Genomic DNA, 18160 nt, shown 5'->3' with positions numbered 1-18160 from the left:
CCGACTATGGTGCAATCGGAGATGGTGTTGCCCCCCAAGAATTAACACAGCGATCTCTCTTAATGTGCACTAAAAAAGAGAGACTAGGAACTCACAATATGCTCAGAATTATTTTAGAGGAAAACTAGAAGAAAAATAGAGAGAAGAAGGAAATTGTTTTTTTTTTGTGTATTTTGAAAGCCACGAAAATCAGTTTTTTATAGAAGAAGGAAGGCATAACTGATGGAGAAAATCAAGCCACAAAATAATTCGTGGGAGAAAAATCAGGGGCAGTTACAAACGTTTAAAAACCGAGTCAAACGTTCACTAGTAGAAAAAGGCTCATTTGCGTCGCTCATTTATAGTGTATTTGCGTCGCTTTTATGAGCGACGCAACTGCTCGCGACGCAAATGATTTAAAAGTCATTTGCGTCGCTCCTAGGCGTGACGCAAATAAGAGTCATTTGCGTCATTGGCGGATCTATGAAGGGGCCTGGGTGGCACCGCCCCCCCCCCCCCAAATTTTTTATTTTTTATTTTTTTATTTAAGTAAATATATAGATTTATAAGTTAAATACAATTTTTATGCAATAAATAACATCAAATTAGCTTTGTCATAGTGGTAATGCATTTAGTTTGGACTAATTTAAAGTCTTAGGTTCAAGCCTTTATACTAGCATTTTATTTATATTTTTTATTTAGTGCCCCTCCACACTAAGTATTCTACATCCGCCACTGTATTTTGCGTCGCTCCTTTATAAAGGAGTGACGCAAATAAGAGTTATTTGCGTCGCTCTTTTATAAACTTCTTTTTTGTTATTTGCGTCACTCCTTTATAAAGGAGCGACGCAAATGACTCTTCTGATAAACTTCTTGTTTGTTATTTGCGTCACTTGTTTATATAGGAGTGACGCAAATGACTGACTAGACAATACAAAATTGCTTTATTTGCGTCACTTGTTTGTTTAATGAGTGACGCAAATGAGGTGAATTTTTTTTTAAATATAATAATTGCCTTGTATATGTTTGTAGTACCCGTTTTCCTTACTAGTGGTATAAAGTAATATGCTAACGCTAATATAATTGAAATTAAAATGCAATATTATTGAATAATGCAAATGTAAATTTCGGCAGAGTCTCCTTTGTAATTTGGCCTACCCATAAAATTGGGAATGACGACATTATATTAACAACCTGTCCAATAATTTACATCTCAATATCATAGACATTATACTCATCATCCCAACACCAATTAACCAAAATCATTCATGTCAAGCCTATAATCCAAAACAAGAGTCCAACATGCGCTAAGTGTAAATCTAAAGTTCAACATTACATATAAAATACTCTGCCCAAATATCTCGAATCTCATTTATCTCCTCCTCGGTGTACATTGTAGTTCTTGAAAAATCCTATCAACACAACAAATAAACAAGAGGAAAGTTTTTATTCAGGATTGTAGCTAACATCAAATTGTATTTATCAAACAAAAAATGAAATATTTGACAACTTATACCCGAATAAGATCCTCACTGCTATGGTGATGTTCAAGTATTTCGTACATATAACGCATGATGTAGTAGCCACACTCACGTCCACCCAATTGTTGAGGACACTACATGTAATATATTTATAAGTTCAAAGTTTATACTTTTCATGGTATGGGCATAAGATGAACTGCTTAGATTTTTGTTTTTCCATCACATGTGTCATGTATAGTAGGATACGATCTGCATCACTATGCAAATAGGTTTCTGAAATCATTTCCGGACACATGAATCCAATGGAAGCCACATCCACCGTATCGAGTAAGTCACTCAAGTCCCTACATATATATCATGTAATAACATTATAAACGGTAATAAATAAGTATATATGGGAAGAGTGAAATTTGAATATCTTACATCATAAAAACTTGCAAAACTAAAATATTCAGCCAAGCTCCCGTGAGAAGTTGATTGACATCTTCACGTTTGATAATGATGTCCTTACTATCTTCATAACTAAAGGTCCAAGCATCAACCTTTACCTTAATAGTTTCACCTTCGGGTAATGAAGATAACAAGCTATTCAAAGACCCACACTTCTGAGACAAGTTTTCCAAAGCATAATCCATAAAAAAAACTTTTTTTGGATTGGTGTTGGACTCTTTTGTTTCGTGACCACTTTCAACTAATTTCAGTTTGTCTTGCATGTTTTCTTTGGCCGCTTTGTTGTTATCATCGTTCTTATGTGATATGAATTCCTAATCAATAGTAAAGCAAATCTATTCAACAATTTGCTATATTTTGTATGGAAAACTATATGTAAATTGTTACAAAAATAATTTACCTTGTCATGCATGAGTGAAACCAAGTCTTTCGACCATTGGGTAAATGTACCATGAGCATGCTTAAGTTTCTTGATGACTGAAGAAGGAACTGGAACCGAGAATTCTTTGAACTCGTCAAAAAAATCATCAACACTTAGCTTACCCTCACGTGATCCGGAAGGAGGTTATTGTGATGATCAAGGATTAACTCCGGATGATATGTACCTTCAGCGACAATGACTTTCTCAGAGTCATTTTTCAACAATGATAGCCGACAAGGAACCGGTTCCTTACAAAGATAGAAAAAAATCATTATTAAAAAAATAGAAAACTGAGTTACAAAGTTAAAAGTATGTCGCAGTCATAAATCATTAAAAAAAAAGATAAAAAAATATAAAATAACAAAGTTTTGGATACCTGTATGTTTGCAAATGGATCATCACCCACTGATTTGCTATTACTAGGATTTTGTTGAGTCGTCCGGCCTATGTTATTCATTTCCATCAATTCAGTTGGAATTTGAATACCAATTTGTTTAGCAAATAACATAAACTTCTCTTGAACCATGGAATCCATTTTAGAATCCATCTCCTGCATAGTCTCCTCTCATACCCTCCGGGCTACTTTTGCCTCTAATTCTTCCAACTCATCATCTCCGAATTCCCTACCCCGTCGGCTACTACGCCTCTCTCCGGATCCCCATACAGCTTTAATGCCAATTCCACTGCCAAATGCTATTGCCCGACCATTACGATCTTTTTTCCCAAGGGCACGAGATAAGATATCATCATGCCTATTAGGAACAAATTTTCCATCAGCTTGTTGCTTTCTCCAATTATCCTACACAAAGACTTCAAGTTAGAAAACTTTGGTTGCAATACATAAACTTAACAAAATATATTCAAAATTGAAATAAAGACTTATTACATACTTACAATGGATTCTTTCACCTCTCTTGTTTTCTCATCCGGCAAATAAGGATTTCCCTTATCATCTTCTATTGATCTTTCTAGAAGCCAAGCATATGTCCTATCCGACAAACTAGACACAACCAAAGAACAAGATGAAGTACTGGATGCTGAAGATGCCGTGGGAATATACCCTTTTCTACGCCATACAATATTCATTTCACCATATGGTTTGGCTCCTAAATGGTGAGGGTATTCGTTGAAAGACTGGCTTTGTCTTGCCTTCTCACTGATTTCCTATTTTCACGAGCATAAATGAAGATTAGTACATAAGAATCCGTTAACAAAGTATTAATAACCCGCATGATCATTGATATTAATACACACAAACCTTAAAATCATCTGTACTATGCTCCTCCACAAATGTTTTCCACATATCCTCATGTATGAAATCATAGAGTACATACAACATTCTTTTCTCTTTCGGCATATTCCTAGTACATGTGATCCAACCACTGAACAATTTTGTTTTAAAATCTCTCCAAGTTTTATCACAAGTGCGTAGGACCTTTTTTTTCTTGTCTTCATCTTCTTCGATTTGAGCACACAATGTAGATAATCGGCTATCAACATATGTACCCAGAGAACAATCGGGAAATAGTGAGCCATGATCTTCTTAGACCCAAAAACAATTCAAGTAGTTATCACCTAAATGAGATAGAACATTCAAGAACAGTCCCAAACCGGGGACTATTCAAGACATACTCCTAATGAGTAAGCCCTGAACGGGTATCTAAGCCAATGATGCAAGTATTATTGCAATTCCAATCAATTATATCACAATTAAAAATCTCATACAATTCACAATCATTATACCAACCAGAACAAATAAGTTAATATTGCAAAGAATGGTTTAGATATATATACCACAAGTGAAGACAATCTCATATGCGTACTACCGCCTTAATCGTTTGTCCACAACCAGAACCTCGAGCAACTTGTGGTATTCACTTCCGCATAATTAAGAATCTACCATAAAAAATTACATATATTAAACCAACATAGTTGATTCAACTTAATCTGCCATGTGAAATAAAAGTTGTTATTCGGCATTGCTTATTAGCCAATCATGGTGTAAAACTTGAAGACCTGAAACGAGTGTTAAGCCATCCGCAGGTATTTAGATCTTAAACTAATCCATGTCTTTATTGCCATCAAAGTTATAGTGAAACGCTAAACATCGCCCGCAATTTACCATATAAAGCCCACAAATATGATATGATTTGACCATTATGCCCATTTTCTAAAATTGAAATAATCTCGGTGTAAAAAATGTGGAGCCGTACTGGCTCGCCGGGGGAGATCGGAGGGCAGGCCGGAGATGCGGGGGACGCCGGAGGTACGTCGTCGTCGACGGAAAACGAGGTAAGTCACCGTTAAAATTCACGGTTTACCGTCGGAGTGGCTCCGACGCCTAGGATGGACGCCCAAACCGTAGCCTGGACGTCCAAGCCAGACGCCAGAACCACTAGAGTGGCGTCCAGCCCAGACGCCCAGACCACCAGACTGGCGTCCTGGTCAGGCGCCACTCCACTGGGTGAGGCGGCCCTGCCAGGCGCCAGTCCAGTGGTTGTGGCAGCCCTGGCAGACGCCACCCTTATAAATTATTTTTTTTTCTTTTTTGATTTTGTTGTTGTTTTTTATTTAATTTTTTTTAAAAAAAAAAAATCGAAAATGATTTTTTAAAAAAATTCGAAATGGGTTTTTTTTAAATTAAATTTGAAAATTCGAAATAGGTTTTTTTAAAATTAAATTTGAAAATTCGAAATGGTATATTTTTAAATTTAGTTTGAAAATTCGAATTGGGTTTTTATAAAAATTAAGTTTGATTATATATAATTATGCTTTTTTTTGTGTTAATTCTGTGTAAATATAGAAATTAAATGTATTATCCGTTAAATGTATTTATTGTAATATATAATTGATGCAAGAATATGGTGGAGACGGAAATGATTACAGTGGGATATTTGGACATGATGGTCCATTCGAAGAAGCTCAACAGGCGATTGATTGGGCAAAACAGGTTGCAATTGCAGCTGGATTTTGCTTGGTAGTAGTAACTCATAAATCTCAACGGGATGGTAGAATGGATCGCATTTTGAGATGTGATCGTTATCGCAAAAGAGAAGAAAGAGATTTTCGTACAACCACTCGGTTTGATACAAAGCGGAAAGGTTGTGGGTGTGAGTTCAGAGTAAAGGTTCGACAACTACGGAGTCGTGACGGTTGGGAAGTGATTGGTTACTCTAAATGGGGGTATCACAACCATGAGATGATAGTATATGAAGAGGGTCATCGACAACTGAGCGGCTTAAGTCCTGCTGCGAAACTAGTTGTGAAAGAAATGAGTGATGCTCAAGTGAAGCCTGCTAAAATATTAGCATCTGTGTTAGAGAAATTTCCAGAAGACCATCCAAACCGAAGACACATCTACAACGTCAGACAGCAACTCAGGTTTGAACGGTCAGAGGGAAGGAACCCTATACAACAGCTGCTACACCAGGCACAATCACGTGGTTACCTGTTCTGGTTTGATTCTGATACAGCGGAGGTGACTCATCTTTTCCTTGTGCATCCTGATTGTGCTGATATGATCAAGTCTTGGACATTTGTGATTTTGATCGACTCAACGTACAAGTCAAACAAGTACAAGTTCCCACTGGTTGAGATGGTTGGGATGGCTCCAACGAACCAGAACTTTCTGATTGGTCATGCAATCATCAAGGATGAGACGGCTCCAAGTTATTATTGGGTGTTGGAGAAGCTGAGAAACTACATCGGGCCTAATGTTCATCCAGCAGCCATCGTCAGCGACTGCGAGGGAGGTCACTTTGCCCCCATAGCAGAGCTGTTTCCCGAATCGAACCACTTATTGTGCACATGGCACATCAACAACTGCGTGAAAGTGAAAGCCTACAACCTTTTCAAGAAGAATTTGGAAATGGCAGAGAGATTGGTGAATGGTAAGTGGCGGAAGATCCTACAGGCTACCACAGAGGAAGCGTATGAGCGAGCATTGGCTAACTTCAGGGATTCGTACCAGTGGTGTCCGGCACTGGTGGACTATGTGATGCATCAATGGGTCCCTCACAGGGAAAAGTTTGTCAAATATTGGACAAACTAGGTACTTCATTTTGGGAACACTACAACATGTAGAGTTGAGAGCGCTCATAGAGCTACCAAGGACTGGATTGATTCATCGACCGCTGCTTTGGATACACTGTTCGCTAGACTGAACAAGTCAATTGAAACTCAGAAGAACGACATCAGGAACTCTCTAGAGGACTCCAGACGACGACATGGTACGATGTATAGCCATTTATATTTAAGATTCTCCATGGTCGTGTGTCGCACTACTGCTTGGGGTTGATTCTCACTGAGCTGAACAGGGTGAGGGACTTGGCTGACGAAGTGTATGCTCGGTGTGTGTGTACTATTTCAGTAACTCATGGATTACCTTGCGCATGCACCATTCACCGCGTTATTACAGAAGAAAGGGCGTCGTTACATATTGATCAGGTCCATTCATTCCGGAGGACGCTTGTTATTGGTGAGCATGCAGACACTCAAACGGTCGACCGTGAACAGGAGGAGTTGGAGCAGTTTCGTTCGATGTACGACCGAGTGTCCTCCAGCCATCCTTCTATTATTCGTGACGCTACTCATGTACTTCATGACATGTTCCACCCGTCTACCTTAGATTATGAGGAACCCGAAGGAGTTGACCGTCCTCGAGGTCGACAACGGCGGAACAGGGGTGCGTTTAAGTATATCCGTGGTCTTGGTCGTGGTCGTTCTCGTGGTCGGACATCGTCATCTAGTCGTAGTCAATCTTCATCGTCTGTGAATATGCCCCTGAGAACTGGTACGTTTTGGTTGTTTTTATTGCACATAGTTTTAAAGTGTTACTCCTGCCTTCTTAACTGTCTATAATTATATGGTGAATAGGAAGAAACGATGTTGATCAGTTTCCGTACAAATGCGCAGTCATGCATTTCGGCCTGGGAGTGCATAGTCAAGCTTATTATCCTTGTACCACGGTTCTCCCTTGGCGGTCGCGTGAGACTGTCACCACACCGGTTAGAGAGCTAGTTATTGCGTTTCTTGGGTCGTCATACAGACATTTCATCCGACTAGACATGTCAACCGATTTTCCAGTGCCACCAATTATACCTCGGTGGTACAACATTCGCACAGCGAGCGTAGAGGGTTGGGATGCGCTATATCATGACCGGATCCACGAATGGAACACCCTAGCTGCATTTTAGTTTTTCATGTTTACATTCTTTATTTGTAATCTTATTTGTACGTTGCTCTTTTAATGAGAACATTAATATTTTATATTGTATTGCTTACTGCATTCTATATGTTGCATGGGTAAGTTGCGCGGATCCACGAACGGTTATATCAAAATTTAAAAACAGCACTGATAATATGTTTAAGTTGGAAGCTAAAAGAACAATCTAAAATGTTACAATCTTACAACATAATGTCCAACATAATGCTCTATAAATAAAATGACAAAACCATCAGTAATCCCTCCTCGATGACGACTCCCACTGCGCAAGGGTCTGTTTCAGACTATCAACAACAGCTCTCCCTGTTGCACTCATGCTGTCCTTCTAAAGAGAGAGTTTCTGTACGTCCTGCATGATCTTTCCCATCCACTGCATACAACAAAAAACAGAAGATGAAATACAATAACAACATATAAAACTTAATTAAAAGACAACGATAAATATAATAAAAGACATACCGCTTCCGTGGCAGTAGGCGGTGGCACATAATCATCATCGTTGTGGTCGAGATCTGCGATCAACCTCGGGTGCGAATACCGGTTGAACCATTCCGTGTAGTAATGGTCACACATGGGAGTAACCCCAGAGGGCGGCCGCTGCAACTCCGCAGTCCATAAGCGGGCCACCATCGGAAACTGGTCCCACGTCCCGGTCATGATATCCGGCCATTGCACGACATAGTCCCTCGACGATGCAGGTCGGACCGCCTTCATCGGGCATGCCGGGGGAGGAGGGACAACTTGGACAAATCCAAGTTGGCGAAGACAACGCTGGGGCATGTACGCCTCGACGATCTCACGATACTGAATGAGTCCCGTGTACAAGGTCCTGGGTACCCTAACACTAGGGTTCGGGCCGAAAGGCATCCAGTTCACCTGTACAATAACAACATATAAAATTTAATAACATGAATATAATATGTGCAAATAATAAAATGTGGAAACAATTTATAAACGTTACCTCTAAGGGGGACAGCCTGTCCAGCAATAACCGTATCGATCGGAGGCGGTCAACGGACTTCTTCTCCGAGCGCGGACTCCACGCACAAGCACGCGGCATCCCCTCATCAATAGGAACTGGGTCACGATGTGGTCGCAATGCAGGAAAGTACTCGTATATCCAGGTCTGCAATAGAGTCAGACACCCAGTGATACCTGCCGCGTCAGCCCGACTCGCAAATCCTAGTTGGCGATACAAATACGCCAACGTAGCCGATCCCCAGGAAAACTGGCCTACACTGTCGGGGTCACACGCCTCTACTATGTCGCGTGGCCTGAGCTTGTTTCCGCCGCTCTTATCCGGAAACAAGGTACATCCGAGGAGTAGAAAAACATAAGCACTCAGTTGTGCGTCGTGCGTCCTGCGTGCACTGGGGTACAAACACCGCTGCAACACGGATGCGATCTTCACACCTCCGTGTTCCCAAACACCTAGCGCCTCGGTGTACAGTGCAGCCCTGTCCACCGCCAACAACTCCGCCAGCAAATCTGCCTGATCCGCATCAGCCACAGCACAAAGTCGTTTACCCTCAACACGAATCCCCAGAATGGCCTCGACGTCATGTAACATGATCGTCATCTCACCGAACGGAAGGTGGAAAGAGTTTGTATCCGGCTGCCATCGCTCAATGAAAGCCGTGATCAGCGTACTGTCAATCTTATCGTGCATGGTGGCAGGAACGTGATTCACCCCAGTGCCCTCCAGTCGCTCGAACATCTCGCTCTCCGCCGGCCAGGCCTCAGCCCATGTACGCAAAAAGCTACAAGTCTTTTCCCGGGTATGACATTTCAACAACCCCGTAACTGAAGGCCTCTCCTGGTCCTCCCAAATACGGGCAGCTATGTGTCCTAGAAAGCTAGGAATCACACTCCCGTCAACAGGCCCACCGGGCACCTCACTCCTAACAACCCAAGAATCATTACCGGCCCTCGATCGTTTCCTGTTTGCCCCAGATACAGTGGATGTAGATGATGTGCCAGATCTACTAACAAACCTACCACCCCTACCCTTACGCACCTCCACCATATGTGTCTCGTACATGTCATCAACCCTCTGACTGAATGGATCGTAATCATCATACGGTCCACTGCCATCGTCCACATCCTCATCCTCATCTGCGCCCTCCTCCTGCTCCTCCTCCTGGTCACCCTCCTCAGCATCATCATCGTCATCGTCATCCTCATCCCGACGGTGGATCCGTTCTCTACGAGTTGAGGCCGAAATACCACGGGATCTGACATGTCTATGCCCCGACCTCTCCACTGAATAGCTTCTACTAAGAAGCTCTATATTCTTCCCCGCACCATGACGACCCAGTGAATTCTACACAAAATTTTAAAATATATAAACATACAAAAATTTATACGAAAAATAGCTACCACTCCCAAATCAAATAAACTAAAAACATACAAATAATTGTAAACAAAATATAAACATAGAAAAAATACAACGAAATTGAAAAAATTTATAAAAATAAACAACAAAATATAAAAACAATTCAAAAATATATTACACAAAAAAAAAAACAATATTTTAAAACAAATATAAAAAAAAGGGGGGGGGGGCGCCTTGGCTGGACGCCCAGCCAGCGGTGGTGGCGCCAGCTGCAGACGCCGCCACCAGTGGGCTGGCGCCAGCTGCAGACGCCGCCACCAGTGGGCTGGCGCCTGGGCTGGACGCCACAGCCACGGCTGCGGCGCCTTGAATAAACGCCACAACCGTGGCTATGGCGTCCAGCCCAGGCGCCAGCCAACTGGTGGCGGCGTCTGCAGCTGGCGCCACCACCGCTGGCTGGGCGTCCAGCCAGGGCGCCCCACCGCCGTCACAGCGGTTTTTCCCTTTTTTTTTTTTTTTTTTAGGAAATTGTACCTTGCCACCTTGGGACATCCTTCCCTCCGCCGCCGCCGCCAATTCCTTGCCTTGCCGCCTCGACATTGCCGTTGTTTGAATTTTTTTTTTTAAGAGAGGTTGAAAGAAGATGAGCAATGAGAGTGTGAGTGATGAGAGTGTGAGTGTTTTTTTTAAAGGTCAAGGGCAATTTTGTCAAACCAAGTGAATTTTTTGGGCTTTATGTAGTAATTTGTGGGCGATGTTTAACAAATCCCAAGTTATATTGCCATCAAAGTCCAATGAATAAAAAAACCTTATAACAGCTATATATAAATGAATGTAACAACATTGCTAAAATTTGAGGTGATGATTTTAGTTAAAAGGTTAAAATTTCCACGTTTGTTATGAGTTGAAATTTGAGAAATCGTGACATCCAATCCATAAGTTCAATTAATAACATTCCCTAAATATATATATATATATATATATATATATATATATATATATATATATATATATATATTTCTATTTTTTAACCTTTTAACTCAAATCATCACCTCAAATTTAAGCTCTTCCATCTATTAATTTGTATATGGTAATCAATATTTAGGATCTAATCTCATCTATGTAAGTAATGTTGTTACATTCATTTATATATAGCTTCCAACAAAAAGTAAAAGACCATACACATTTATTTTTAAATTTAGATCAAGATAGCATCTATCTTTATGTGCTTCATATATGTTTTCATTGATGCTAGGCCGCTAGGGTGCAAAAGCTTATTTTGAGCACATTCCATGAACATTATTGTGTCATAGATTTTACATGTATTTTATAATTTATTTAGCAGCATTTTTACAGCAAATTAAAGATAAGACAGTTGAAAAACAAGGGTCAATGTTACTGAATTTAATGGCCAGGATGACGATCGACAGCACGTGGCTTATCTATTTTTGCAAAACCGCTCACATAGTCATACTATGCACTCGATTTCAGCTATATATTTGAAATCAATAATATATTGCAAACCAGCAGCTCAAAAATCAGCAGCTCAAAGATGCAACCAGTTATATATTCAACTAAAATCTGCCATATATATTTTCTAATTAATGAACTAACACTAAACCTGAAATTAAACTAAGTCATTGTTCAAGTTAAATGCTACATTCTATCTACCATGAAAAGATTGAACATAAATAGAAGCAATCTTACCTTAGGTGAAATTGACTTCACAAATTCAACAATGTCAAGCCGAAATCCCTCCTCGAATTATTGTTGCTGTAATTTCTTGACTGGAATTCGAACAATTTCTATTTATGACTGAAATAGGGGATTTCGAACCCTTAAACCCAGAAAAAGACGTAATTCGAACAATTATTGTTGCTGTAATTTCTTGAAATCAACTATTGTTGCTGTAATTTCTTGACTGAAATTCGAACAATTTCTATTTATGACTGAAATGGGACGAATTTCTTAGGGTATTTTGCGTCGCTGCCAAAAACACTAGAAATCCCCCCTCGAAATCCCCCAATCGAACTTGAAGACCGAAATTGAATTTTTTGGGGTTTCTAGGGTTCGAATTCATATGCTTTTGAGTTGATTTTTTGCTCGAAATGGGGGATTTTTGGTCGGAAACAATCAATTTTTCTGGGTTTAAGGGTTCGAATTTCTTAGGGTTTTTGGTCTAAATTGCTCGGATTTGCTGCCGATTATGGGTCTTCAACTTGACTGCGATTTTAGATGTTAAATTTGTTGGGGAATCACAGTTTTTTGGCCGAATTTGTTGGATTTCAGAGACGAATTTGTGGGTGTTTTGCTGTAGAAATTCACTGGAATTGAATAACTCTTGCTTTTTTTCTTTTTGTTTAGTGAATGTAGACGTACGTGATGAAAAACTAAGGTCAAAAAACGCAGAATAACCTAAAGCCAAAAGAGTTATTTGCGTCACTTTATTATAAAAAAGCGACGCAAATAACCTTGTTTATAATGTTGTACACAGCTCATATGCGTCGCTCATTTAGTAAAAGAGTGACGCAATTTACTCAATCACTTATTTGCGCCGCTTGTTAACAAATGAGTGACGCAAATAAGTTTATTAATTGCGTCGCTTTAATAAATAAGAGCGACGCAAATGATAGAAAGTTGAAATGAACTTGAGTTTTGCGTCGCTTCTTGAATAATATGCGACGCAAATAACTTAAAAGGATGGTAAAAATAAACATTTGCTTCGCTTCTTAGAATGAGTGACGCAAATATGGCGACGCAAATGTACATTTTTCTACTAGTGGTTGTTGCGAGCTTTCGTAACTAAACGATCTCATAAAAACTGGAATATCAGTTACGACTTGGCCCAAAAAGGTAGCCCCACCGCACACGTGCCACGAACCGAACCGGTCGGGCGGCAGCATGCGCGTGGGGATGCCCCCTTCTAGCCCACAACAATAGGGAAAGCACTTCAAACACCAAAGTATAAAGACACATATTTAAACCAAGTAAAACCTTCCTTATCCCACCAATGTGGGACAAAGAGTTTTCCTCCAAAAATAAGAAACCTTCCTTTGCATTATTTCCAACACATGGCACTAGTTTTTGAGGAACTTAGTTATTAAATTAACGTTGGATCGGATGCTTAATGTTCAAAATACCCTCCCTTCCCACCCCTTCTTACCCTTGGTAGGGTAAAACACCAAACTAATCACAATTAGGTAGTGCCCTAGAATGTCATTTATTTAAAGCTTTGACCTTCCAAATAATAAACACAATATACATAATTTGGTTTGGTTTGGTAGAGATATTAAAATATTGAGATGAAGAATCTATCTTATTGGATAAAGCTTTATTAAACTATTTCCTATGCTCTTACTTTTATAAGTGCTATTCTTTTTAAAAATAAAAATAAAAATTAAGTGCTATGATGAATATTTTTTTATTTTTTTATTTAAAAAAAAAACATTATGTATAAAAATTAGAACTCTGTTAGATTAGTAATATATTGTTGGATTAGTCTTGGTGAATATGCATGTTTCGACTACTCTATTTTTTTATAAACTTTGATTAACGCATATAATATAGAATACCGTCTAATTAATAAGAACCTTCACCAACTCCTAATTTAATTAAACAACTTGAGCTGTACACCGTATGCCCTTTCCCATGATCTCCAATATACGTATAGCCGTATAGGAGATAGTATTAGAAAAATAAAGCTGAAAGTTTCCCAAATACCAACATTTAACAAGCGTTGTTCTATGCTAAGGAATACAATTAAGACTAGATTAATTAATGAAAGCTTTGTCTTATAATTTATAAAACTTTTTTTCCCCCTAGTAACTTATTATTAGTGGTAGGTAAGTGATACTTTTTGGTAGTTCATAAGTAACAAATCTTCTATCACATACATTTTCATGCAATGTAATTATTGTCAGATATATTTTTTTTGCTGTCCCAAACAATGTAAGGGTAAAATCCAAGTGACATTAATATAAGACTACTATTAATGCTCACGTCTTATATGTGAATATTTTCCATTGAAAATTTACCAAGGATTTACCTTGAACTTGACTTAGGGCTTGTTCCGATTGACTGAACTCAGCTGAACTGAACTAAACTTATTAATTAGTGATTTTTAACTACAGATTAGTGATCTTTGATTATTTATTGATTATTTATTACTATACATATGTGTATATACAAATGTACATATTATTATTATTATTAATATTATTATTATTAATTAATTATTGATGATTATTATTATTATTATTATTATTATTATTGTTGTTGTTGTTGTTGTTGTTGTTGTTGTTATTATTATTATTAGGGTAATGCTATATGCAGCCCTTAGGGCTGCATATAAGCATTTAATATACTTCCTTTTTTTAGTATTAAGTTGGGAATTTATCAACAATTCACGAGTAAATCGGTGTAATAAATGTTAATTTTATGTTTATTCTTTGCACTTTTAGCTTTTTATATGCAGCCCTTAGGGCTGCATATATCTTTTTCCTTATTATTATTATTATTATTATTTATTGATTATTATTATTATTATTATTATTATTTATTACTTATTGATTATTATTATTATTTTATTATTATTGTTGTTGTTGTTGTTGTTGTTGTCGTCGTCATCGTTGTAATAAGAGCTTAAAAGAATGAAATTTGGTTTTATATCATTAGACGTAAATTAAGAGCTGAACTGAACTGAACTGAACTGAACTGAGCTGAGCTGAACGAATTTCAACGGAAGAGGACAGACCCTTAATTCATAAACTATAACCAGAAACGTAAATTTCAAAATTTAAATAACCAATTATAGTTGTTAAGAATATAATACTCATGTAAATACTTTAACATCTCATATAATTGATTGTTGTCAAAATAAGTGTTTCCTCAACCATCCAAACCTCTTGAAACCTCGAATTTATATGAAATTAGAGAATAAAACTCGGAGTAATTACAAAATAAAATTCCACAAAAATTGAAGAAAAAAAAAAGAAGTTAAAAGTGTTTTTAAAGACAATGCAAGTAAAAGAGAAGACACGTTCCCAAAAATGGCACTTATGCAATGCAATCCTTGAAAAACAAAAATAATACAAATTCATGAAAATAATCCTCCTTTTTATGGGATGGTGTCTTTTTGGAATCATTAATAAATACAAACCCTTAGTTGGGTAGTTAAAGCTGTAGATGCTTCATATTGTAGGCAAAATCAAATAAAAATTTTAATTTTTCAAATCAAAATAAATTTGTAAAATACTAAAAATTAAAGTATGGTTGAACCAAGTCTTTGGATCTAGAGTCTAGACACCTAAATCGTTGGATTGAGTTGACCGGTAACCGGTATTACCTGTTAACTTATATAATTTGGTAATTTGTGGGGTTTCGTATGCCGTCAAATTAATCAATTTGGCGTGTGTCAATTACCAAATTCGTTTCTTATTATTAATTTTTTATTTTTTATATTGTAAGCGCGTGATATTCAACAGAAATCGGCGCGTGAGGTGATCAACTTTGGAATAGTAGTGATGTGAAGAGTAGAGTGTAGCCATTGGGCGGCGGTTCTGAAATCCAAGGATAAAAGCTTCTACCCAACTTATGAATTTTCTTGACTTTTAACTAACTCGAATTTTAGTTTGGATATTAATTAATTTTATGCCGGCACCTATAATTTATAAATTTAATTAAAACAAAAACTTAGTAGTATAGAAAAAATATGGACTATGACGTTTCTGATTTATTAAACTGAATTTATTGAAGTTGAAGTGAACTGCATAAGGAAATTAAGAATTAAACTAAATTTATTGGAGCTAAACTGAACTCGACTGAAAATAAGCTGAAGAGAACAAATCCTTATTGAGGTGAAATTAGTTAATTTTACCAGGTGAAAAATGCATCCGAGCTAATTTCTTTTTTCTTGCTATGGTTGTTATTTATTAAAATGATGTAGGTAGTTATGCATGATATAAATCTCCGCGTTTTTTTACATGAAAATGCCTTTATACGTTTATACGTACATGTGTATATCAGGCGGCGAAAGCGTAATGTTTAAGATGTTTCATGAGTCATGACAAATAACTCCATAAAGTACGTAAGTTTTCATAAATGTACGTATTGCAAAAAATTAGTACCTCCGTTAATTGTTATCTGCAACTTTGGGGTATTGTTATTTGTGAGATATAAAATATTTCAAAGTTGCAGATAGTAATTAACGGAGGTAATACTTCTTTTGATTCTAGATATATAATCATATTGATTTTATGTACAATCTACATGCTTTATTTGATTTAAGACTATATTTTCATGCGAGATTTTACTAAATTTATCTCAATGTACTTGATATATTATATCAACTTTGTACAATTACGTATTATTAATAAATAATGATTAAAAGTATTTGTAGTAGATACGCTATGCACTGACAATTTGACAAAGGTGTACATATACCTACAAATAAATTTATTTATGTTACTCGTAATAATAAATTGTAAAAAAAAATGAAAAAAATGAAAAAAAAAAAAAAAAAGTCGAGTAGAATTGAGATTTAGGGTATGTTCTGATTTACTGAGCTGAGCTAAGCTGAACTGAACTGATTGAAGCTGAACTGAATTGTTTATAAGAGAAGAAAATTAGGAACTGAATTGAATTGTTTATGAGAGAAGGAAAAAATGAACTGAACTGAACTAAAATTAAGCTGAAGAGATCAGATCCTTAATAGTAATAATACTTATGACATCAAACTTGTATAAATTCAGGCTATCTAAATAATCCCTTATTTTTGTGTGTGTTTCATATGAGTTTAGGATATAATACGTACATTATACTCTTGTTTATTACATGTCGGCAACAAATATAAAAGAATTAATTAACTCTCTTCGTCCATGCCACGTTAAGGACTATAGCTTATACGAGTTATACCGTTTCAAACAAAGGTTGCTTTGAAGCTCTTGCTCTTCATATTGCTTTTACTAATAATACCCTAATATAATTATAAGAAATTTATCTAAATCATAAATATTAAAAGACGATGTTGGTGTGTTGGATAATCTCATATTTTATACTCTAAATGTTTCTTAAATTTCTTTATACTTTTTGTTTCGAGTTGTTCATTAAAAATATTTAAGCATGCGAATTATTAATATTTCTTTATCCTATATAATCTTAATTGTTGGATCCGCCTAGCTTATTTCAAACGCTGTACTCTCCTAGTTACAATTTTTCTCTTCAATTATTTTCACACTCCACAGTGTAGTAATTAAGGGTTTGTTCTCATACGTTGAAATTCAGTTCAGTTCAGTTCAGTTCAGCTCATTTCAGTTCAGTTCAATTCAGCTCCTAATTTCCTTCTCTTGTAAAATATTCATTCCATTTCAGTTCACTTCAGCTCAGTTCAGTTCAATTCAATTCAGTTCAGCTGAGTTCAGTCAATGAGAACATGCCCTAAATCTTCGATATATTTTTAAAAAGGATATTTTGAAATGAAGAAGTATTAAAAACGGATCAGAGTTAAATAAGTTCTTAGAAATGACGGATGAATTGATATATTATTTTCCTTACAGGTTACTCCCTCCGTCTCCTTTTGATAGTTTCTTATGGGCATTTTTTACGGGAATTAATAAACACAAAATAATAGAAGTAGAGAGAGAAAGTAATAAAAGTACACGGGAAAACAAAATTTACATGCGAAAATTAAATTTGCACAAATATTGTTGCAAATTGGAGGAAATTTTGGTAAAAATTTAATACTAATAGTTGTTGGAAAAAGCAAATGAGGTGAATATTTTGGGACTCAAATTTGTCCATAAAAGACTATCAAAGGAGACGGAGGGGGTAATAGTTACATATAAAGGGTTAGTTTAATTTGAATATTTGCGTACGTTACTTTGAAGTTTTGGTCATAACTTAAGTTGTAAATATGTTAATTGCGTCCAACAGGTAACAGCTACCAGTGTCTACTGTCTAGCACTTGATTATTATTAGTTGATTTGATTTTTAAAGCAATGATGTTTGCCTTGCTCAAAAGTTTAATTAAGATTAAAAAGTCTAAAGACATATTTTTTAATCGTTATAATTTGGTTTATCTTTTTTCCATAACTCAGTAATTTGTGAATTGATAAATACAGTATTTGAATATATCATGTAACAATAATAAATTATTACTTAGAATGAAAAACTTCCAGGGTATTTATCTTGAAAGTTCAATAAAAAAAAAATTATATTTTAGAAAAAGTTTGGTATATGGTATAAAAATATGTGGATTAGTAGATGGTGCAAGT

General features: G+C 36.7%; 1 long non-coding RNA gene across 1 annotated transcript; it reads right to left on the bottom strand.

The window, feature by feature from the left end:
• Positions 1-1501: 1501 nt before the first annotated feature.
• LOC110729612 lies at positions 1502-11640 on the bottom strand. The gene is made up of 3 exons (XR_002512929.1): positions 11598-11640; positions 4126-4227; positions 1502-1594 (listed from the first exon to the last, which is right to left on the bottom strand). It is a non-coding gene; the product is annotated as an uncharacterized LOC110729612 (long non-coding RNA).
• Positions 11641-18160: the final 6520 nt, after the last annotated feature.

The sequence above is a fragment of the Chenopodium quinoa genome, unplaced genomic scaffold (genome assembly GCF_001683475.1).
Source record: "Chenopodium quinoa cultivar QQ74 unplaced genomic scaffold, ASM168347v1, whole genome shotgun sequence".
NCBI classification, from domain to species: Eukaryota; Viridiplantae; Streptophyta; class Magnoliopsida; order Caryophyllales; family Amaranthaceae; genus Chenopodium; species Chenopodium quinoa.
Note: the sequence above shows the minus strand (reverse complement) of the source record. Positions and strands in the feature narration are given on the sequence as shown.